We start from the raw sequence: 25,635 nt of genomic DNA, 5'->3' as shown, positions 1-25,635 counted from the left end.
ATTTTTTATATACCACAAGGACAAAACATGGGCAAAACGGACTGAATTTTGCAGTTCAATTAGCCCTCATAGACTGCTGTCGGTTTCCATGGCAACGGATGGTAGAAATTCGGTGGTGGGGTTGAAATTATGTAAGATGGTGCAAGTAAAGTTAATACTGTGAAAATCAAAGAAATCTGTGACATTGAGTGGCCAGACCCTATCTGATTTCTTCGATTTTTACATAGAATTGATCTTAATATCTTATGTTAACATGAAATAGCTAATGGTTTTTTCTGATATATGGTCCGTATTTTTTCCGCATAGATGGAGTTATGACTGATGAAAAACGTTTGCAAATGAGTGTAACTGCATGGTCGACATGGAATGCTTACTCCTCCCAGGAACCTGATCTCATCCCTGGTATATCCAAGGGTCCATATTTGTCCAAGTCTCTATTTTGTATTCCGTATGAGTTATGAGATAAATCGCTGTTCGTTATCTTCATATTTCGATACCTTGTGAATATTTTGCTTCCATAAAAAACGTTTCGCACAAAGATTGTTCTATTTGACCCAGTGTTCGATTATACCATTAGTGTAGCAGTTAGTGTGATTGTGAGGAAAGTACATCGCTGCTAATGACAAAAGAATGGGTCAATTTATGGAAATTTAATGCCATGGATTATAATTTAAATGGACCCATGTTCAATCCTGCGGATAGGATAATAATGTATTGTGATATTGCAGCATTGTTACATGATATGTATATTCAGGCCAATAAACAATACTCATATAAAGAAATGGTAGAAAATTAAACATACCCATCAAATCAAATGCGTCATTTGACAATGCATCCAAAAAGTAAAAAAAAAAATGAATACAATGATTTCCCCCCAAAGAGTGCTACCTTTGACTAATATACCGACGGTTCATACAATTTGAGAAATATAAAACTGCATAATGCCCCCAGCATGCAATTGCTATCATGAACCTAAGTTTGAAAATATATGATTTCAAGAAAGTACAAATCTAAATTTAAATACAGTTTTAATTTTGTATATTGTTCATGCAGCACATTTAATTCGATCGTCCCCTGTAGTCAGTTAACTGAATCGTTGACGTTTTCCGTCGTGTTGCAAATTTTTCAGTCATATCTCAGTGGTTATTACAAATACAAACTGTGCATAAGTGTTGAAGATTGCTATTAGCCGTGGCTTAATACTTCGAGTCTCTTCTTTTCAAAACATTGGATAAATGACAAAATCACAAATAAAACACACATGATCGGAAAGTCTATGAGGAAACAAAGTTGGTAGTTAACAAATGAAAGTTTCAACAAATTATTTCAGCTCCACCATACCTAACTGAATTATTTTTTTTTTTCATACAAAATGTAAATTTCTCGCCAGTTGACCACATATTATTACAACACGTATGTTATCGTTTCTTCACGATGACAGACCGTATATTGTGTATCATCACATAGTTATCATTTGTATACACTCTTCAACATATTGATAGAAATTAAGATTAATATCTAGATTTTAAATCGAGTGTACACAATTCTGTGTCCGTCCTTTTGGTTGGTTGTTGGTTTCTTGTGGAATTAAATCTTTGTGGATGTGATTATGACCGATACATCTCCTGTAATATATTACAACAGTCAATGTATTGATTTTAAAGCTAGTCATTGATGTATTCAATAAAACGAAACGATGTATAGTGCTATGATATCTTCAATCATAAATTGTACCGTGATGATCCGAGTTAGAATAGGTCCTCAGTATCTCTGCTTGTCGTAAGAGCCGACTAAATGGGGCGGTCCTTCGGATATGACGACAAAACCCGAGGCCCTGTGTCACAGCAGGTGTGTCAGGATAAAGATCCCCTGCTCAAAGGCTGTAAACTCCAAGCATAGGCCTAAATTTTGCCGCCCTTCACCGGCATTGGTGACGTCTCCATCTGAGTAAGAGATTTTCAAGATGGACGTTAAACAATTTACAATCAGTCAATTGTCATGCAGATATTTAGTAAATGAGTTTACTGTGTTTGAACTGATCAGCTGTTTCCTCCGTATATTCTTGATTAACATTGCTAATGGTTTACAATTATATGGCGATTGTTATTTGTCTGGTCATTTAGAACGAACGAGTCTTGAACGAAAATCCATGATCTATTGAAAAAGACGAATTGAGAATAAATACCATGAGATATCTGTGTCATCCTGTGGCAATTTTCACTTGAAGTATTTTCAGTTCACCATAGGGAATGTAGGTTCTGCATAAACCACACCATTTGAGATTGGGGTGAAAACACCTAATATGATAAGACTATTTTTTAATCCTATTAGTTGTGGAGGTACTGGTAAGTTCTGATCTACAATGAATACATCTGAATCCTATTAGTTGTGGTGGTACTGGTGAGTTCTGATCTACAATGAATACGTCTGAATCCTATTAGTTGTGGAGGTACTGGTAAGTTCTGATCTACAATGAATACTTCTGAATCCTATTAGTTGTGGAGGTACTCATGAGTTCTGATCTACAATGAATACGTCTGAGTCCTATTAGTTGTGGAGGTACTGGTAAGTTCTGATCAGTCTGAATCCTATTAGTTGTGGAGGTACTGGTAAGTTCTGATCAGTCTGAATCCTATTAGTTGTGGAGGTACTGGTGAGTTCTGATCTAATATGATAAGTCTACTTCTGAATCCTATTAGTTATGGAGGTACTGGTAAGTTCTGATCTACAATGAATACTTCTGAATCCTATTAGTTGTGGAGGTACTGGTAAGTACTTCTGGATCCTATTAGTTGTGGAGGTACTGGTGAGTTCTGATCAGCCTTTGAAATACCAGTGTTAGCATGTACTTTTAAAAATAAAACTGCATTTTTTAAATTCCAGGTTTCATACATGGATTGCACGAAAATGAAAATGGGTGATGCCAAAACTCAGACCAAAAGATGGACGGCCTTTGATAGTAGGTTGTCATAAAAAAAATTAAATCGACAAAACGAGCAAAAGAAAAAATAGATAGATTAAGAAGAATAAACCCACCAAAATCAAAGTCCGAAAAAGACTAGAATTAGAATTTAATGTATCAAAGTTTCTGGCTACCAACGTGACAAACGATTTAAAAAGCCCATCCAATTAAACCGAAACTTCACTTCCCCTCCGCTTAACTAGCACTATAAAGATAAATCATGTTCTCAACAATTTCTCCCAAGCACAGTTTTTTTGAAAACGAAAATATGTTTAAGCTGAATTAATATGGTGTTTGTAAATAGTTTGTCTCTGTGATTGATTTATGTAAAGTGAAAGTTCGTGCATGCGCCGATATCCTGCGAATGTGTTAAACCCCAAAGAAATATCGCGTTTTAGCCAAACCCAACTAAAATAAGCCAACTTTTAAAAATTAAATTACATGGTGGATCCGTTGAACACATTCCAACAAACCAAGCCATTGATGTATTGCAGACTGATCACAAATACATGTGGTTCTCTGACATTCAGAAGTTTTTCAAAAGTATTTCTGTCACATTTGGGATTGGGCTGTAATGAGCTGGTTTCGAAAGACTGATGTGCTCATAATGGACCTACACTTTTCTGATCTTAATTCATATTAATTCAGATGATGTCTTACATCCATAATATCAGTTAAAACAATTGAATTAAATTTGATATTTCAAACGTAAAGATCTAAAATCAACTACTATTTCAAAAATATTTTTCATATCTAAAGCCTTTCTGATCTTCTTAGGAAGTTACCCTTATTCATGTTTGTTACATTTAGTAGTAAATATCAACAAGCAATATGTAACGGAAAAAGCAAGTATCATATAGATTGTCACTATGTCTTCCATAGCTACGGATACTGGAAAACTTACATGGTCGTTCCTCGGAATGATAAGTGGTTAACGGATAAGAGCAACATATTCCCGCAGAGTGAGAGACCAGTCCATCAGAGTCTGAGCTCTCCCTCCAGCCGAAGCCAATACTAATTCAATGTACAGCCGAGTGAACTGGAGTGGCAGTCGTGGCATGTCCAGTGGGCAAATCATCAAATGACGATAGTGTTGCGTCTCTTACTGGTGATGTAATGCTTATCTGTAACAAAGAAGGAACAATTTGGAGCAGTCAACATAGCACTACACTTCATTTCACTGTACCATCTCATTTCCCTGTATTAGAAGCCTTGTGTTAAAATCAACATTATTGTGGTCTCCTAGTTAAAAAAATGTGGATTTGATACTGCTCTTTTTATCATAGAACTGTTCAGCAGGATGAGTGGGGTGTTATTTTGAATACCACATATATGTACGAAATAAATGGTGAGTTCCAGAAGAGGAAAGGATTTTTTTGTGAATATGCATACATATCCATTAAATTGTTAAATATTGATCATGTATCGTATTTTTTATGTGGATCGTATAGTTGACATTGATTGTATGCAAAGATGAAGTCGCAAGCCTTGTAGTTATGTTTTGTATCTGGAGTTTACTTTTTTGACTGTTTAAGGATGTATGGGACTGACATCAGAGTAATTAAAAAATCCTAAAAATGAGTGAAATAGATAGTATTGTACTCATTTTATCGAAAAAAGACATTTTTTAGATAGGTTCGTGAGTTCGTTTCCATGGTAACGAACATCAAAGATACCCTTGCTGGAGACATTATAATTGACTGAAATTTACTATTTGTCTAAAAGGGGGTATGGAACTGACATCAGAGCAGTGAAAAAAATCCTAAAGTGATTAAAGTAATTAGCATTAGTTTTAATTTAACAGAAAAATTCATTTCTAAATAGGTCTTTGAGTTCGTTACCATGGTAACCATCATTAAACATATCCTTGCTGGAGACATCATATCTAGAACCTGTAGAGAACCCGGAAGTGTATGGCTGACATCAGAATAATTAAAAAATTCTAAAATTGAATGAAATGGATAGCATTATATTTATTTTATCAGAAAAAGACATTTTTGACATAGGTCCGTGAGTTCGTTTCCATGGTAACCGTCATCAAACATATCCTTGCTGGAGACATCATGTTCAAAACCTGTAAACAAAAAATGGAAAGGTATGACTGACATGAGAATAATTAAAAAATTCTAAAATTGAGTGAAATGGATAGCATTATGTCTATTCTATCAGAAAATGACATTTTTGACATAGGTCTGTGAGATCGTTCCCATGGTAACCATCATCAAACATATCCTTGCTGGATACATCATATTTAAAACCTGTAGAGAACCCGGAAGTGTATGGCTGACATCAGAATAATTAAAAAATTCTAAAATTAAGTGAAATGGATAGCATTATGTCTATTCTATCAGAAAAAGACATTTTTGACATAGGTCTGTGAGATCGTTACCATGGTAACCATCATCAAACATATCCTTGCTGGAGACATCATATTTAAAACCTGTAGAGAACCCGGAAGTGTATGGCTGACATCAGAATAATTTAAAAATTCTAAAATCAAGTGAAATGGATAGCATTATGTCTATTCTATCAGAAAATGACATTTTTGACATAGGTCTGAGTTTGTTCCCATGGTAACCATCATCAAACATATCCTTGCTGGAGACATCATGTTCAAAACCTGTGAAAAATATACGTGTAAGGTTGACATCAGAATAATTAAAAAATTCCAAAAATTACGTGAAATGGATAGCATTATATATATTTACTATTAAATAAATATATATATTAAATATAATAAATATTTATATATAATTATTGCTTTATGAAGGAGCTTTTTAAAGATTTGTTCCCTATATATTCAGATATAAAACTTTGATGCCCTATTGTAGCCCCATCCTACCCCCCAGGAGCCATGGTTTCAACAAACTTTAATCTGCACTATGTCAGGAAGCTGCCATGAACATTTGAACTTTCCTTGCCCAGCAGTTCTTGAGAAGATTTTTAATTGACCCCTCCCTATTTTTGTAATTATCTCTTTTATACCTTTAAAGGTAGCATGGCCCTTCATTGCATGAAATTGGCCTACTTGTTCTGGAAGTATTGTACTGGAGATTGATTGATTGAATATTGTTTTACGTCCCTCTCGAGAATATTTCACTCATATGGAGATGTCACCCATGCCGGTGAAGGGCTGCAAAATTTAGGCCTATGCTCGGTGCTTAGGGCCATTGAGCAGGGAGGGATCTATCTCGTACCACATCTGCTGTGACACGGGACCTCGGCATTTGCAGTCTCATCCGAAGGACCGTCCCATTTAGTCGCCTCTTGCGACAAGCTAGGGGGTACTGAGGATCTATTCCAACACAGATCCCCACAGGATTTTTGTGGATAATTTTTTATAAATTTGTCAATATATATCTACTATTTCGCTATTATCTCCCCTTGGAGCAGGGTGTTACCCTTCATTTCATCAGACTTAACTTGCCTCGACCCAAGGATGCTTTTTGCCAAGTTTGTTTGAAATTGGCCAAGTGGTTCTGGAGAAGAAGTCGAAAATGTGAAAAGTTTACAGACAGTCAGACGATAGACAATGGGTGATCAGAAATGCTCACTTGAGCTAAAAATGAGTTGCATTTCTTTATAAAATCATATCAAAGATAAAAATTCTGCAATCTAAAGTAAAATCAAAATTCCATTTGTAACTAGTTCTAATTGTAACTGGGACCATTACATATGTTCCCCAAACCAGTTAAAAAGTAATGTCATTGTAAACCTATAGCAAAAATCATTTTATTTTAGCCTTTAATTACATGTAGTACGTTTACTATGATTTACTATGGTCATGTTAGTGCAAAGAAATAAAAGAAAGCAATGCACTTGCATACAGACACACACGAGTATGATTCCGTACTTTTGTTGATGTCATTCTAGTACAGGCCTTTCTATCATATACCCACAGAAAGAATTTCTTAATGTTTGCATCAAATACAAGAAAGTTATAGTGATTTTAAAATCATCCAATCAGAAATCAGCACACGTGCGTGCACGTGCTGACCAGTAATTTTAACCACACCAATTTGTAAGGAGTACCAAGACACACCTAAAACCTCAAAATCAAAAGAATTTGATGAAAAACAAAAACATTATCGTCCTTCAAAAAATTAACTTTTGAAATATGATGCATGTGCATGCACGTGTGCGTTGGCATTTTTTGTTACACCAGTATATAGATACACATATCATCTACCTATGATGTGAATATCAACTCATTCGCTTCATTAATAAGAGAGTTACAGATGTTTTAGTACATGTATTATCCAATCAAAAAGAAGCGCACGTGCATGCGCGTGCAGATTGGTAATCTTGACAATGCAGATCAGTTAAGGATCTCAATATCTACCTATAATATGAATATCAAACCATTTGAATGAGCAACAAAAAAGTTAAACTGATTACAAAATTCGTGTACGAAAAATGTGATGCATGTGCATGCACGTGCGTGCAGACAACACGACTATCATTTTGCGTATATACAAATGATATACTATCATCCTAACAAGGTTTCATGTTGATTCCTTGTGAATTCTGATTTTCAATTTTTTTCTACCAAAATTGCAATGCACGTACGTGCGCGTACATGCACATGCAGACAAATTACTATTGTTTAGTTTTGTGTTTGCATCCCACACTCTTCCATGTTTCTTTCCTGTGGGTGCATTGTTCAAATATTGACAACATGCATTTGAACAATTTTAGGTATCTATTAAAAGAATCAATAAATTATATACATGTAGTTGTGTATGTATAACTTAAAATAGGACATAAAATCGTAATGAAGTATGTGCCCCTATGATATATATTAATAGAATAAATAAACAATATTAAATTTTACAATGAATATCATAAGTATTCAAGATTATTACTTTAGAGGTTATTTTGTATGCAGGGTCCTGTATAAAGACTTATTACTAAGTATCAATTTTGTAGTAAGTTTTCTGGTTATTGGGTCAATGGCAGAGTCAACATACAGAATTTGATCCATGGTTGTTGAGTGTCCATCATGTTTAGGGGCAAAATCAAAAGACCAATGTTAGAAAAAAAATTTAAATTCAAATAGTTAGGGGGCCTCAGGGGGAGTAAAAACTCAAATAAGTTTTTGTCATCCAACATCGATTTCACTTTAGTGGAAAAAAGACAAGTGGCTGTTAAAAACCACATAATAATATATTACATTTTACCGGTAATGAACATTAAATATTTTAAATGTACACTTTAATTTGTGAATAAACAGAAGTAAAAGTATAACAGTATTATTTATACTCGCATGTTTTTACTTGTTAATCGATTAGTTTCAACATTCATAATATTTAGATTTAAGGGGAGTGGGGTGTGATTTCGTGAAAACTATGTAAAACGTATACGGTACCAATTTTGATGTGAATTTAGTTTTTTGTCAGACATTGAACTTTTGATTTCGCCAACGCCCCTTAACGTGTTAAATGATTTAAGAATTCCTCTCAAAACTTAGAGGTACACTTGCATCAAATATTTGATGTGTGTCTTGCCCAAACTGCATTTAGTATTAGGACTAACTTATTGACAGGTGCAATTATATAAACCTAGATACATTGTACCTTAATGATAGCCAATAGTATATGATATAATGAAAAAGAGCCAAATTAATTCACTGAATATAACTTTCAATTAAGCTCAATAAAATAATTAGTTAAGGGTACAAATTCAATATATGTGAAACAATAATGGACTTTCAATATTTTGATATAGTCTGTTAAATTGTGATATTGATTTATTACAGTTGAAAAATCAAAGGGCCTTATAAAAGTTACTATATTCACATCAAATACAAAATAATATGTATTAGTAAATAGTTCGAAATAGTTTCAATTTAAATTTTACATAATATCTCTTATTAAGAGAATTCAGAAAATCAAGTATTTTAATAAAAAGACCAGAAGGATATGAAAAGTTAAAAGCCTACCATTATATATTTATTTGCAAGAGTTATGTATTTGCATCAAAATATCTGTATCTATGATGTAACACATGTTTCTTTTTTATGCACAAGTAACTTATTTTGGTGAGTGTATACTTATTCATGGTGGGCAGTATATACATGTAGGTATGTATGCATTTAAAAAAAACTAGAGTTCCTTGCAAAATTATGCATATAACAAAAACGTACATATTTATCATAATGCCATGCTTGTCATTTTTTCATTATAGGACTTGGACAATCTTTAATTTGCATATATATTTTAAAAACAAGCACAATATGATATCATGATATCAAATGCCTTGCAGCAAAATTATCCACCAAGCTTGACAATTCCCAAATATTGTTTACATGAAATAGATATAGAACAATTATATTTTACTCTCACATGGTATGTGTAACACAAAAAAGGTGAATACAACTAGATTTCATCATTGAATCTGTCTACATGGTCTAGCTGACATTTAATAGTGGAAACTTTGGCCCAAACAAACTAGATAATACATTAGGTGAATAGAAAACTAATAATGTTAAATAAATTTCTTTAATGAAGCGTCTTGTTTAAAAAAATATTTAGTGTTGTACATGTATAATAGTAGTGTCATAGTGTTGAAATTGTTGGGCTGAATTTAAACTTAATTGGCAGAAAATACCTAGCATCCATCTTCCTGCATGATCGAAAAAGGCCATGGTTACCTTACGATTTTATTGTAGTCAGCTATCAATTAGTGTATTACTATTCCTTTGTAATAAAATTACTTTTTTTGTTACTCGGGGGGGGGGGGGGGGGAGGGGAGGGGGGTATTTGAATTACTGAACTGAAAAACAATACTGATACATCAATGAACCTCGGCTATTTACATGAAGTGTTAATATTGGGGCCTAAGGAAGCTGAGTGACAATTCATATTCTTTTTGTTGTTCAACACATTCATGCTGGCATAGAATTGCAGCATACTGTCATGAATGAGTCAACTTTCACATCTTACGCTAGACCTATAACTCATTGAAAAATAACCTTTGTTTAAATCATAATTCTAAACTCATTTTTATGAAATCTAAAACATTTATCAAAAAACATTTGATCTGGACATAAATTCTATTCATGATTTCAAAAACTTTTAGCAACATTAGATGCAGAAAACATGCATGATTAATGAAATTTATCATTCCATTTCCTTATATTCCTTTGTAAGAGTGGAACACAATCATATAATATGTGTATGGCTGCAATGTTCTGGGGAAAAAATAAGACACTGAAACAAGATACTGGAGATATTTGTGCTGTTAATGGTGTAAAGGTTACTATGAATTGAATCTTAATAAGTGGATGAAAATGATTTCAAAATCAATTATATAGTAAAATAAATAAAAGTTGACCCATTTATGGCATTATGCTGTATATTTTGCACAAAGTGAAAATAAATCAAAGCATGTCACTGGGTTTGTATAATTTGTATGTGTTGGTAGATTTTTATAGTGTCCTGTCTCTGTTTTCTGTACTGCAAACATCAACTATTAAAGGAAGAAAAAATCTTACTTATCAATTTATGTAAAACCAAAGATCCACCACTGATCTATTGTGTATATCCTAGCTTTATATGACCCCTCCTCCAACAGATATTTAAATTTATAGAGATGTATATTAAAACTTGACAAATACTTTAACATATTCATACTCAGATGCTTGTATCATACACTTTGTATGTTTGGCTAAATAATTTAGGTTGATCTTCAAAGTCTATGAACAATCAGCTGACATTGACAATTTAATAAGCGCCGGTGAATTCATACCCTATTTCAATATTGTTTTCAAGCATCGATTTTCATGGAATTTTTGGGAAGATTTGCACTTGAACAATTTTGTTTTCTTCTTATTTGACGTACGTACGTACTCGGCATTAATTTATTAACCTGTTAACAGTGATTGACAAACCTGAACACATGTCTTGCGTCTGCGATTGCAAATATAGATGATCCAGCGTCTGGTGTCTTGGTGAGGCAGCTTTCCATCGTCTTCTGTGGGTCAAAAAACCTTGATGTAACGCTGGATCGCTTTAGCTGACTGAAATCCGCGTTTTCCCCGCATTTCAATGTTTCAAAAGTCTCACTATGTTTACATTGCCGAAAAGTAATTAAAGTCGTAAAATTTACGCGATTTGTTTTTATTTCGAATATAATAATATTTTTGTCATAGTTTATGTAAAATATATATATATAATTAATTGCATTGTAGATATTATCTAACATACACCCAGAATCAAATGGGAGATGCGAACGACATAGGGTTTATTTACGTCATTCGGAGTTGCGCGGTAATTTCAAAATCGTCAGTCCCGTACATCCTTAATAACATCAAACTTTATGCGAGAAAATTTATCTGGAGTTTACTTTTTTGACTGTTTAATAACATCAAACTTTATGCGACAAAATTTCAGACAAGTAATTCATAATCAGAAAAGTAGTGACCAAATATAAAGGAGACTCGAGAAATAAATCTATTCTTTGACTCCAACATATTTAAGATAGTCTCATATTCAAATCCTCAGTATTTCGTCAGTTTCATATAAAATCTTAAAACATCCATTTCCCTCCTTAAATTGGTGCTCGATTTACCTCGTACTATCCAGTAGTCATCATTTGTACACACTTCTCAACATATTGTCCTTGAAATATATTCGGAGATGGTGTAACCAGCAAAATTTGACTGTTTAAGGAAGTGATTTCATATCTTCCAAACAGGTTATGCTATAAGTAAATCAGTATAGAATTATGTCTGACAACACATCAAATGATTTTGATAGCCAGTTGTCTGATATCTTAGAACCATAAACAGGGTGGTATATTACTTTAAAAATGTTAATATTATTATACTTTTTATTATTTTTGAAGGGTATTACATACTCGTATTTTTGGTTTAAATAAAAATTTAAACTTTGTACCAAGACAATTTCGTAAATCCTGAAAAGTGGAATGTACTGATTATTTTAACAGGAAACAAACATACGACGGTCTTTTTATGTATAGGTTAATGCCCGAGTACCTATCCATTCCATAAAAGTAATGAAGTAATGGGACCGAGGCCTCGAAGGGTACATTGCTTGTAAGGATTGAACGGTACGAGTATATTGACCCACTTAAATTCCAGTCTCTTATAGAGGACAGAGAATTTGTTTTATACATTATGAATATACATCTTAATATTATATAAGTAAGGACGCTGTATATTTTTTCATATAGAACATCTGTTTAATTACTTCAACAGATGTCATCAACGCCAGCGGCGTAGTGGATAGAGCTTCTGAATTATGCGCGGAATGTAGAATGCTCGAATCCCATCTGTGTGTCTGGATTTTAATCTGAAATGAAAATATTCACGATATTTTGGTAAAATGTAAAAACTCCATAGTGACAAAGAGATATTTAAATTTGTACATACAGAAAATGATAAAAATGAACTCAACAGGACAATGTTATGTAGTTGTCTGAAAATCTGTATAATATAATGACACTACAGGTGGATTTTAAACTGAAATACTTGTACTTTTTTCGTGATATCAAGTCACCATGAACTTAAAGGCATGAATTAGTATTATGATTTAGCAAAATGAAATTTGGCCACAATATAAATGACTAGAAATAGCTTATACATTCACTTTCATACAGTTGTATTATTTCTGAATTGATTGGTTTCCCAGATGAATATAAAATTGAGAATAAGACAAACGCGGACTACTGGAAACATCAGAAGTAGGATCAGGTGCATATGAGGATACCTGCATGGTGTGTCTTATATCTTGACCATGTAAGCAAAGCAATCCATAGGCAAAATCAGTATATGAAGAACGGTGTAACAAACGGTATGAAAAACTGGCAACCCTAACCCGCCCGTTAGTATCTGGCACCGACCGATCCAAAGAAAAAACCCACAGCAGACCACGCCATTGTTTACCCAACAGTCACATCTTCTTCTTTTCTGATGTCCTGAAATGTTCAAATACGATAATAGAAATAAATGATAAAATAATATTTAAAACTTACCGTATTACATGTTTGTGATTATTGTCGTCATTGTAATAAGTGTAATAAACAGGAAAATAATGTGATTTTTTATTCGATCCCTCATCTCTCCAGACGTACAAAATACGCGTACAGCGAGTAAACGAATAACTTGTATAGACGATGTAAACGCATGCCTTATACACACAGAGTAGACTTATAACTAAAGTAAAAGTGGGACTTGAACATACCAAGTGAACGTATACGATGTATATACCGAGAAAACGTATGACATCATAAACACATACCGAGTAAAATTATACCTTATAGACACCAAACAAAAGGTGAACTTGTACATAACAAGTAAACGTGTAACTTTTTACATAGTTACGTTAAGGATGTTTTGCTTTATAGTAGCCTATTCCATAGAGAGAGAAAATAGTTTTACTCACCAGCATTGACAAATGGAATATAAATACACACCAGAGTTGAATATATGGATATAAAGGCCCATCACCGCTGAAGACAGGGATACATGTCTACTACGGTCTCTAGGTAGCAGTGCATTGGTGAATCTTCCATGGTTTTATTGATTTGTGAGCTGTTCTAATTGATCACTTTTCATTTTATACAGTGTGTCCGTTTGATGGATTTCAATACATGAATGAAAAAAGTTGTTGCTTTATAATATATATTACATTACGGAAATTTATTTGAAATGTATAAAGGTATCATCATTTTTCCTAAGCACGTGACGATATGCTACTTTTGAGACAATAACTAACAGTAAATTGTTGTGCAAGTTGACCCCAGGTAAAAAAACAAAAACTTCACAATTAATCAGGATCACGCAAAGATTCAGTTGACTCGTATTGTCAGCTGTATGAGAATGATGACTGTTTCCACGTTCTACTGATAACACCTTAATCAGCGGCATATCAAACAAGACAGATCTGATTATGTAGACATATGTCAGATGTCTTTAATGTTTAAAAGTCATTCGAAATCGCATCAAATTAGATCCTACTCACGGTACACAATGGTATGTGGGACAAATTGTTAACATTAAAGATGTATCTGTACATATATATATGCGCATGTACATGTATATGCATTTATAGGGTATGTCATACATTTGTAAATAACTACATAAAATAACAAACTTACTTCCGATGCCGAGGGCAGTTTAGATATTGGACAATAATCCAATCTCTACACAAGGAGTTTACCTGGTGGATTGGAATTCTTCAAGCTTTAAAGCCATTTCAAATCGATGTTTTCAATGATGTTAGGGGCAAGAGATACAATGTCATCCATTGCTGATAAATTCATGCATCATGTGTCATTGACGTATACTGTAAATTGCTACTTTACAAATCAGTGTTTTATACAATGTTCAAAATGGTTGGTACATGTTGAATACTTGCCAAATCCGGTTATTGTCGAAAAGACAGTTTCTGCATCAGTGGAAACTGGGATGAAATCTAAATAGATAATAATATTCATATACGAAGATGAATGGATATTTCTTAAGTGGAGAGGGAAAAAAAACACTTCTAAGATTCATTTCAGAGTAACTTGGGCTTCCGGGGGTTTGACACTCAGTACTTAATAACCAAGAACGCAGAATGATAGGAAAAACAAAAACTCTTTTAAGCAACTCCTGTAGATCAGCTGTTGACTCGATTCGTTTGTATTTATGAAAATTGAAGATATCGAACAGTAATAAATCTACATAGATCAAATAAAGAATGCAAAAGTAAGAATAGGACAAACACGGACTTCTAAACACACAAGAGGTGGGTGGAATCAGATGTCTCGGAGGAGTAAGCATCCGTTGTTGATAGTTTTATAATTATAACTCATTGTGATGCTTCACCAACTGTTTGAAAAGAGCTTCAAAGTTAGTCCCAGGGATGACGATGAAGGCCATAACGGTGCTTTCTTTATCATGATAAATCTTAGGGTGTTTAATTAAATAGACCTGTGATTTTCTCTTCTAATATAGAAAACTTGTCGAAGGAACAATTAGAAGAAAGACTAACTGTCTCAGGTATTAAGCTACATGTACCACCAGTAATCAAACAACCTTTGATTAAATAGATCCAAAATACGTACCAGTAACTGTTGTATCCACGCCGGTAGAACCAGTGGTGGAATCTGAAATGGTACAGCTTTCATTAATCTTTGGTATATACATGTACATATACTGGTAGGTGTATTTTCATTTTGTTTTTGTATCAAAGACAAATAAACGTTACAATCATAGCCTCATTGTGCAGTCATTTCTACAATGACATTGTAAATTAGTGCATTGGACTAGTAGGGCGAGTCCTAATTCGCTCCCTATAACACATCCATTCTCATACCAAATCCAATAAAAACGTAATTTGTAAATACGTTTGTATATTTAGTGTAATTTTAGTGCTAGCGTTTTATTAGAGCTTTAGCCATCTGATGTCAACCTTTTTTGTTTGTCATGAGGTTGGGACATATCCTACCAAAAATGATGATCTAATTCTTCGTGTCGTTGGTCATTGTAACGATTGATTGATTGTATCATGCTTAACATCTCGTTCGAGAATTTTTTCACTCATATGGAGACTTCACCAAGACCGGTGAAGGACTTCAAGTTTAGGCCTATGCTCGGCGCTTACGGCCATTGAACAGTTAGGGTTCTTTAACGTGCAACACCTACTGTGACACGGGATATCCGTTTCTAAAGTCATCTCAGAGGACCCGTGACATTCATACTTGGTGCCGATCGTTTGGCGATGGAACTGTCACTACCTGTTTTAACGAATTAGGTTTGTCGCCACCGGAATTAGAACCTTGGTCTTCAGCATGCTGGGGGAAAGCTAGAACCTTTTGACAACCACGGCGGTAGAGCACTTCAAGCATAGCCAATATTCGCAGCAAGCAGCCGAAATCATGTATCGGGAATAGGTTTTTGAAAAGTATTATATCGTTTGCATATAAATAATTCAAACGATAATTCACTCGATAACCCCAGCTGAAAATCTGACCGATGTATCTTGACAATGTATATACTACTCTGTGAAAATTGTTTTCATTCAACAACACAGTTTTTTAATAATTACGTCCTCAATATACCATTGTTTTTACGGTAGCGAGACTGTTTTCCATTGAATTATATAGACAATAATAGTGATTGACTTTACTCAGTGCAGAACTTAGAATAGACAGAATTTGGTGTTGTTCATCTGGATACTATTAATATTAAAGCGAAACAAAAACAAATAGAAAAATATTTTTGAAAAAAAGAAATGGGGTAATCGAGTTCTTTTTTTAAACAAAAAAGATGTCAAAGTTTGATAAAAACCAACAATTCAGCAGTTTTTAACAAATAACGTTACACATATTCGCGAAGTCATTTAACGATATTTACTTTTCATGCATCCGTTCAAAAAGAACTCCTAGTTTTGAAGGGGAAATCAAATATGTATGGACAAAATAATCAATTATTTTCAAAATAAATATCAAAAAATGTCTTGATATATATAAATGTGTACATGTTTTGCGCTATATATCTTAATTGTGTTGCACTTCTAATAATTGAAATACTTTTAGTATTTTATGATCACAGTAACAATGAATAAACTAATATAATAGTATACTGTTATTTTTTAATCTCATTATGATTAATATTTGCAATTTCATATAGTTTAATCATGTCTCAATATGCTATTCTAACCAGAAATACTACTAAAGTTGTTTCTATTTTACAATATATTTATGTTTATTTAACACACACACCCTCCCCCGTCACTTACTCACTTTCCCAAGTCAAACAACTCCTCCAAAACATGAACGCGGTTTAAAACTATTATTATGTTTAGCTTGTAGTGCACATTCACTTGAATCTTACGGCGGAAACGCATAAATTTTACAACGGGCGAACACATTTCTTTATATAGATGTCCGATCGGAGACGATAAAATTCCCGCTAAATGAAATTTAGATGAATCAACTTCATTATTGTACCTGTAACAAAATGGACAGACCTCGTCAATTTAGTACATTTTACTTCATATTCTACCCTATATCAAATTTCAATAGAATATAATGTACTAGAAACGAATTAGGTATATCGTACTTCATTAGACGATATATACATGTAGTAATACATGTAAAAGTAAATATTTAAGAATGCAGTTATTTTCACAGGGCTAGTTGGTCTTTGCAGGGCTAACAAGTTTTACAAGCAGTCAGTCCTGCATGTTTAGCTAATTTTACAGCGAATTTCAAACACACCTTGAGTATGGCAGTTGTAAATTTCAACTTTGCTAGAATGCATACATTGTTTACTTGCTGTTCCCCTATACCGGTGTTATAGAGCCAGACTCCCACAATAATGATAGTTCCCTCGGAAGTAAGGATTTAGAGTTAGCCTTCCCCCTGCGTAAGTCTGGCTCTAGAGTGAGCCTTCCCCCCGGAAGTTTAACTCTAGAGTGAGCCTTCCCCCAGCAGATTTACTCTAGAATAAACTGTACCTCCAATGGGAAAACTTACTCTAGAGCCGAAACACCATCTTGAAGTCTCGCTCTAGAGGGACAACCCACTTTCAACCCCTTCTGTGCAAACTATGAACCTCTCTCTCCCCCCCTCTCTACCTCTCTCTCTCTCTCTCTCTTTCTCTCTCTCTCTCTCTCTCTCTCTCTCTCTCTCTCTCTCTCTCTCTCTCTCTCTCTCTCTCTCTCTCTCAGTTGGTGAGTTAAAATGAGTTATTCATTTCAATGTGTGTTTATTCACCGTTTTCCTCTCTTGAGTTTAATGAACGACTTCACCAAAATAATTTAATTCCCTGCTCAAAAAGGTCTTGGTATCTAAACAATCTCCATGAAGTGATTGTAGTTTACCAGGAATAAGTGGAGGGGAAGTCCTGCTAAGGGGAGAGAAGTCTGATTCTACAAGTAGTGATAAAGGAGGTCTTCGCACGGGGAAGTCAGGCTCTAGAATGAGATTTCCCCGTGGGTTCTCCCCCCAAATTTGAATTTAACACTCAGTGAATTACTTATTGATACGAAATCAGGTTCATGATATTAAGATTTGTTTTTCCGCGAATTAAGCAGACCGTGATTTGTTCCGAAATTAAAAATAGCGATTTTTTTCCGACCGCGATATTAACCTACTATACAGTAGAGCAAATATGGATTCTTAAACACACCAGAAGTGACATCTGGTGTTCATGAGGAGTAAGCATCCCTTGTTGATAGTTTTATAATTCTAACTCATATCGATGCTTCACCAGCTGTTTAAGAAGTGCTTCAAAGTTTGTCCCAGGAATGGCGATCAATGCCATAACGGTGATTTCTTTATCATGACAACGCTATCATGGTACGGGGAGTTAAATCTTGGAGGTGTTTAGTTAAAGAGACCTGTTATTTTCTTTTTTTTCATATAGAAAGGTTGGCAAAAGAACAGTTATAACTAACACTAACTGTGCTAGGTTTCAAGCTACATGTACCACCAGTAATTAAACGACCTTCGATTAAATAGATCCAAAATACATACCAGAAACTGTTGTTTCCACGTCGGTAGTACCAGTGGTGAAATCTGAAATGACACAGCTTTAATTAATCTTTGGTATATACATGTACACTTACTATTAGATGTATCTTCATTTTGTTTTCCTATCAAAGACGAATAAATGTTATAGTCATAGCCTCATTGTGCAGTGATTTCTACACTGGCATTGCGAGTTAGCGTATTGGACGAGTGGGGCGTTCCTAAATTCGCTCCTTATAAAACATTCATTCACAAGTCAAAACCAATAAAAACTTATTCCGTGGAGTAAATACGTTTGTATATTTAGTGTAGTGTTAGTGCTAGTGTTTTAGTTGAACTTTTAGCCATGGCACGAGTAGGACCCAACCTGACGACGCCCTGCTTATGAAACTAATTCTCTACCACTGGGCTACCGCGACTGATCACCGAACCTAGGATTTGTATTGATTAAGTATATGTAATATAATTTTTGGTAAAGTCTATTCTTTTTTTAAAATAGATTTGTTTTATTACTCTAACAAATACACATCACTTTTGATATAGGCGTACCCATACATACCGTACATCCCCTCACCCTCAAGATTAAGTTGTTTACCTTTCATGTTTCTAACAATGAAAAGACGTCATAAAATCCATCAACATGATACAATTTATTGCATGGTAGCGAGATAGATATAAAGATTTATTTACTCAATTTTTCTTGGGTGAATAATTCTTCACATCTCCCGAACAATCATTAAATAAATTGTTTGTCATACCGAAACAAAGTAAGACTACAAAATGCATTCGAAATTGGACCACGGTCATCTATACATTGTATGTAGCTGTGGTCGTCCTAACGGTAACTCCGCGCCGTCAACGTATTAGTAGGTACAAACAACGAAATACAGTGATGTATTTCTATTCTCCGTAAATGCTGATTTACTAGCTTGTTTTTGTATCAGCCAAAATCAGACGATTTAACTGTGTATCAGAGACCCGCACATTATGTAGCTTACGAACTATGAAAATAGAATGACTCGACCTTATTGTGACATCACAATATAATATGTCTACCTTGACGTAAAATGTATGGAAAATGCACGAGCCTACCGAAGGGGTGAAATATGATGGGGATATATAATGTTTGGGAGACAAGTGATTGTCTTAACCAGTCAGATTAGGTGTTGCATAGAATTCTCATACTGCGCTATAAAAATCACTTTAGCAGGTCAAGAGCTGATAAATCCTGCAATATATGCTACTTGAGATGCATGCTGTATATTGAGTTTCTTATGGTCTCTATAACGCATATAGTTGGATTAGACTCTAGAATATATGGTTTATGATATATGAATGCAACGATTACATGTATTCAGATTAGTACATGTACATGAAAGTTGAAGATAACGAACAGTGGAACTGATATACATTGATGAAATATATCAGGGAACAAACTTGTTATGGAGACCAGACCGGTGTCTGTATTCCCGAGAGTAAATGCTATACCTGGATCACAAACTACTTCTTGAGGTTTCAGGTCCTTCAACAATGTTTTTCTTAGAGTCACAGGGCTGTGACAGGAAGGACGGGAAATCCACTGTAATCGTCTTCTTTTCACCAAGAGAACTATGTCGACTAATGGACAATTGCAAATTAGACGATTTCCATATAATCCACTGAAAAAGACAAATATGATGTATTGATGAAAGAGACAAGATTGTATTATAACCATGTGATAGAAAATTGAAACACTGCTATACTTTGTTGCATTTGCCGAGGGAGGTACAGTGATAACATTATCATGAGATGTGTCCTTTCATTGAGTAATCTATTCCACATTCGTTTGAAAGTGTATATACTATAAACCAATTCAAGATACAATGTATATGTGTGTGGGTACGATATAACACAATGGTGAAGTAAAGCTACCTCCACATGGCCAGGAGTTCCTGTTTACGTTTTTTTTTTTTGTATTCGTTGCAGGAACATTTAGATTGATCACTGTTCGTTATGTTCACTTTTCCATTCATTGTGGATATTCTCAGAATATATCGTTTACTGTGTCATTTAAAAAGGTTGTTAAATTTTGATATTTCGTTATATTTTAATAACAACAGATTCACAATTTTGAACCTAAGGGAAGTTCACAATGTCTATAAAGTATGATGTCGGAGTAGATCTGCAGGTTATGTTTTTTTTTTGGGGGGGGGGGGGGCTGGAACATCTCCAGATCAATATTATTAGAATTACAATTTGGAGGAAGGTAATCACTATATCAAAATAGTTTGAAAGATGCCATTATATAATCAATTGTATGAGAGATAAGATAGAATCATTTCTTCAGACGAATAAATGTATATGAGCAGCTTAAATACTTTTGCATCATTCATTATAAGATAAATCACTGTTCGTTATTTTCACCTTTCATTGGGTAAAGTAACAAAAAGCAACACCATTTTCAAATTTACACTTTTCGTACAATTATTCTAATCGACAATATTGAATTGTCATACAAATAATCGGTATCTATATAGATAACCTTACAATATCCATAGATTTATCAGTGTATCAATGATTCCATTCTTTAACGTTTTATGTACTAATTAAGTTTAATTGATCAACACTACAATGATGAAATATATTAATCTGTAAACTGATTCAATACACGAGCACATAAGTATGGCTTTAAACATGGGAATTAGATGCATCGGCCACCATTTATTTATTTTCTAACAAATATAATTTCTATACATATATTGAATAGAAATAACCTAGTGAATTCCAAAATAAAACACCAGAGAGATGTTATTCTATATTTAGATATTTCTTCTTTACAGAACGGAGACGTTCATGGTAATTGAACTCATACACTTTATGGCAAATGGGATATTTTCACGTTCTCCATCATCAGTTCCTATATCTATGTAGCGATATTTAATTATCACCTAGTTACCGCACCTGTGTCTCTCAACTGATTCATTTCATTAGCGCAATTTTTGCTTATGATCTATTTGGATTGTAATTGTGAACTGCCTCAAAATAACATCTCAAACAATGAAAGGCGAAGATAACGAACAGTAATCAATCCCGTAACTCTTATAAGCAATACAAAGCAGAAAGTTGGGCAAACAAGGACCCCTGGATATACAAGAGGTGGGTTCGGGTGAATAGGAAGAGTAAGCACCCCCTGTCGACCGGTCACACCCGCCGTGAGCCCTATATCTTGATCAAGTAAATGGAATCATTCGTAGTAAATTAGTGTGCCAAGAACTGCCTAACAATCGGCATGAAACACGTCAGACAGCATGTTACCCAATGATATGTTGTATTGGCAAACTAGATCTTTTTTGTTTTTTGTTGTTGCTATATTTAGCTCCAAAACTTCATAGTTATTTCGGATTTCAAACATTTCGGTTGAACATCACTGAAGAGACATTATTTGTCGAAATGCACATCTGGTGCATCAAAATTGGTACGCATACGTTTTACATTATGACCCCTGGGTCGAGGCCTCTGCTGGTGGACTGTTAGTCCCCGAGGGTCTCTACAGCCCAGTAGCTTAGTACTTCGTTACTAGCTTGAAAATACGGATGTATATTGAATTGCTGTTATAAAATTTAGAAATTCATTTCAAAATTAAGGATTATCTCCCTCGTGCATAGCTCTTATTCTTGGACGAATTTGGCTCCACTTATTTTGCACGCTGTTTTTGGCTATATTTAGCTCCAAAACTTCATAGTTATTTCGGATTTCAAACATTTCGGTTGAGCATCACTGATGGGACATTATTTGTCGAAATGCGCATCTGGTGCATCAAAATTGGTACGTATAAGTTTTACATTGATAAAACAACCATCGAATTTGCGAAATGCTGATTTTAAACAAGAATGTTGGAACCCCTGCGCCATCAACTTGTTTGTCAGTAACCTGCTTCCATTTAAAGACTGACCATACCTAGAACAAGGTCTTGAATCAGTTGAAAGATGTAAACATCATATGTTCACCTTTCATACAGGTGATAAAGGAATATTTCAAGATGAATATGAGAAGTTGACAATGGAGAAGTTGAAAGCATAGCAATAAAAACAATTGTAAACGAGTTCTAATTGTAACGGGGACCGTTAGATATGTTGCCCAAACATACCCAATTAAAAGTGATGTCATTTTAAACCTATGCAAAAATCATTTTATTTTATCCTTTAATTACACGTAGTGCATTTAATATGGTCATTTCAGTACAAAGAAATGAAAGAAAGTAATGCACGTGCATATACGCGCACGCGATTGTGATTTTGTTCTTTTGTTCATATCTTCCAACAGGCCTTTGTATCATATACCCACCGTATGAATTTTATAACTTTTTCATCAAATATATATTGATTTAAAAATCGTCCAATCAGAATTCAGTACACACGCATTCACGTGCTGGACATTAGTTTTAACTATTTTAAGGAGTACCACGACACACCTAAAACCTCAAAATCAACAGAATTTGACGGTGTTATGACCATTAGAAATTTAAATCAAAAATTACATATTTTTAAGGTACTTCCGGTGAACGACCGAATTGACGGCGACGGAAGTGGAATTCGTATGTTACGTATACAAGCTGAGATTTAACAACCTTGAAATTTTCAAGACTCAATATTGGACATATCTCACAAACGGAGATGAATTTTGAAGAAAACAAATGACGGTGAGCTAAAGATGGATAATGTTAATAATATATGTGAATATCATATTAAACACATTTATCAAAAATTGCTGTTTTAACTTTTGAAACTATAAAAAAACAACGATTTGTTCATGCCAATTTCGTTTCAAGCACATACTATTGAAATTTGACGTTTTCTTTCTTCATTTCCGATGACAATCGGAAGTGACGGCCGCAATAATCATATGCATGTGTCACATCTGTCAAGATCTATCATCTCTGAAAGTTTCAAAATGAAATATTTGAACGTCTATGAGAAAACGCCTCGACAAAATCTCTTTTTAAAATCGAAAATCGGACATATCACACGTAAGGAAGTCAATTTTGAAAAAAAATATATTGACGTTACTCTAAAAATAGATAATGCCAATAATGTATGTGAAAATCAAATCAAACACTGGATTTATTAGCGAGATTTATGGGGACGAAGAAAGACCAATTTTTCAACATTTTTCTCCATAAACCGGAAGTTACTATTTTTAATAGTAAGTATTTTTTTCGGCAAGTATAACATTTTCGGAAACTATAAAAGAGAGCTAATCATACCATGCAAGTTTCGTTTTAGACACATAGTTTTGAAATTTGACGTTTTCTTTGTTCATTTCCGGTGATGAGCAGAAGTGACGGATGAAAAAAATGTATGCGTATGTTACATCTAGAATTCGAGATACATCATCTCTGAAAGTTTGAGACTCAATCTTAAACCGTTTATGACAAAGCACTTGAACAAAATGACCTTTTAAAAACTGTAGATCGGACGTAATTAACAACCAGAAGTAAATATCAAAAAAAAAAAAGAAAACGAATGTAGTTCATTTTATGGTGCATCTTTCCTGACAGTTTGATGAAAATCTGTCAAGTCATTTCCGAGAAATGGCGTCCGCAAAATCGGGAAGAAAAAGAACAATAATAAAAATAATAATAACAAAAAAGAGGACAAGAAACATAAAAATAAGAAAAAGATCTTCAATTGGAAACGGAAGACCTAACTAAGAAACAGAGTAAAAACAATATGTTCCCAACGTTGTTTGGGGAACATGATAATGATAATAATAAAAAACAATATGCTCCCAAACTTTGTTGGGCAACATAATAATAATAATAATAATAAAGATAAGAAACAGAGTAAAAACCATATGCTCCCAAACTATAATGGAAAAAAAGATGCACAGTCTGGAATACATTGTATACAAAGTTGTTTTAAAATGTAGCCCACCAAAGCATTACAAAATAGACAGTTGGGCAAACACGGACCCTGGACAAATCAGAGGTGAGGTCGGGTGCCTAGGAGGAGTAGGCATCCCCTGTGTGATGTAAAACATCGACATTGGTTTTATTCTGGTATATTTTTCGTATGGAAAAGAGAAAAAAATAATCTCTATTGATCAGTCAATCAAGAAATTCATTTGTTCAACAGCACCCTGACTCTGCAAACACGTACTCTGAAGTTGATTTTAAAAAGAGGTTGGATTTTTTCACTGATAATGCACATCCGTAGTCTTTGTTGACAATGTCTTCCAACAGTCTTTTAGAATTCAAATGGACACAAATTGTGCTCCTTTGTTAGCTGACCTGTTTTATATGTTCATGAGGTAGAATTTATTGAAAGAATTCTACATGACAAATACTGTCTTTCCTAACCTTCCAATCGACATTTCGATATATTGTGAAGTCGAACTAAAAGAAACCGTGTACTTCTGTGTCGTACTTAGAAATTATATTGAACATACATTTTAAAAGGAAACTAAGCACTCAACCTGATGACAAACACGGTGACTTCAGCTTCTCCATCGTAAACCTTGATTTATATCTATTTAACAGTATTCAATTATCACTTTTATTAGGTAATTATGTCCCTGAATTGAGTCGATGCGCAAGCGATTAGTTATGATTATGATAATTTTTTCAATCGAGGCAAGGTACTGAAAAAAATTGATATTACAGGAGTCTCAACAGTCTCCATTAAAGTCAACATTTCGCAAATTCTATGCTCGTTATAACGATATAATTTACCACTACAATCTGCCGTTGAGTCAAATGATGTTTAATATGTTTCATATTAATTGTTAGGCCATTCTTCACACATTGGTGTTGACTACGGATCACTCCGCTTATAGAGCTCATGGTGGATGTGACCGGTCGACAGGGGATACTTAGTCGGTCAATTGGGAATGCTTACTCTTCTTAAACACCTGTTCCCTTGTCTGGTTTACCCAGGGTCCATGTTTCTCCAATTCTTAATTTCGCATTGCTTATAATAGATATAAGGTTCATATCTGTTCAATATTCTTCATTATCTTCACCTATAATTGTTATGTATATAGACATACTTACAGTTTCTGTAGCTTCGTCAATGCATCAAAGATTCCATTCGGTAACGTTCTTATGTTATTGTCACTCAAGTCTCTGAATTAAAAATACTCCTGATTAACCTTCATTGATCAACGCTCAAAGGATGAAATATATAATTTTCTAGAATGATTCAATATGCAAA

The 25,635-nt window shown here is 34.1% G+C and overlaps 1 protein-coding gene and 2 long non-coding RNA genes across 5 annotated transcripts in view; all 3 read right to left on the bottom strand.

Annotated features, from left to right (window-relative positions):
• LOC130051024 (vasorin-like) overlaps positions 1-25,635 on the bottom strand; it is a 291,342-nt gene that overhangs the window by 225,143 nt on the left and 40,564 nt on the right. The window lies entirely within an intron of this gene.
• Positions 527-25,542, bottom strand: LOC125665248 (uncharacterized). 3 transcript variants are annotated; one of them, XR_008799415.1, is made up of 11 exons: positions 25,476-25,542; positions 19,934-20,103; positions 18,452-18,493; positions 15,035-15,076; positions 12,694-14,400; positions 12,175-12,276; positions 11,534-11,665; positions 3,867-4,086; positions 2,186-2,822; positions 1,735-1,943; positions 528-1,625 (listed from the first exon to the last, which is right to left on the bottom strand). It is a non-coding gene; the product is annotated as an uncharacterized LOC125665248 (long non-coding RNA). The 3 variants fall into 3 exon arrangements; XR_008799416.1 differs by having other exon boundaries at positions 532-1,625; positions 2,186-2,258; XR_008799417.1 differs by lacking the exon at positions 11,534-11,665 and having other exon boundaries at positions 527-1,625.
• Positions 4,916-11,037, bottom strand: LOC125665246 (uncharacterized). The gene is made up of 2 exons (XR_007366202.2): positions 10,854-11,037; positions 4,916-5,582 (listed from the first exon to the last, which is right to left on the bottom strand). It is a non-coding gene; the product is annotated as an uncharacterized LOC125665246 (long non-coding RNA).

Source organism: Ostrea edulis, chromosome 10 (assembly GCF_947568905.1).
Source record: "Ostrea edulis chromosome 10, xbOstEdul1.1, whole genome shotgun sequence".
Taxonomy (NCBI): domain Eukaryota; kingdom Metazoa; phylum Mollusca; class Bivalvia; order Ostreida; family Ostreidae; genus Ostrea; species Ostrea edulis.
Note: the sequence above shows the minus strand (reverse complement) of the source record. Positions and strands in the feature narration are given on the sequence as shown.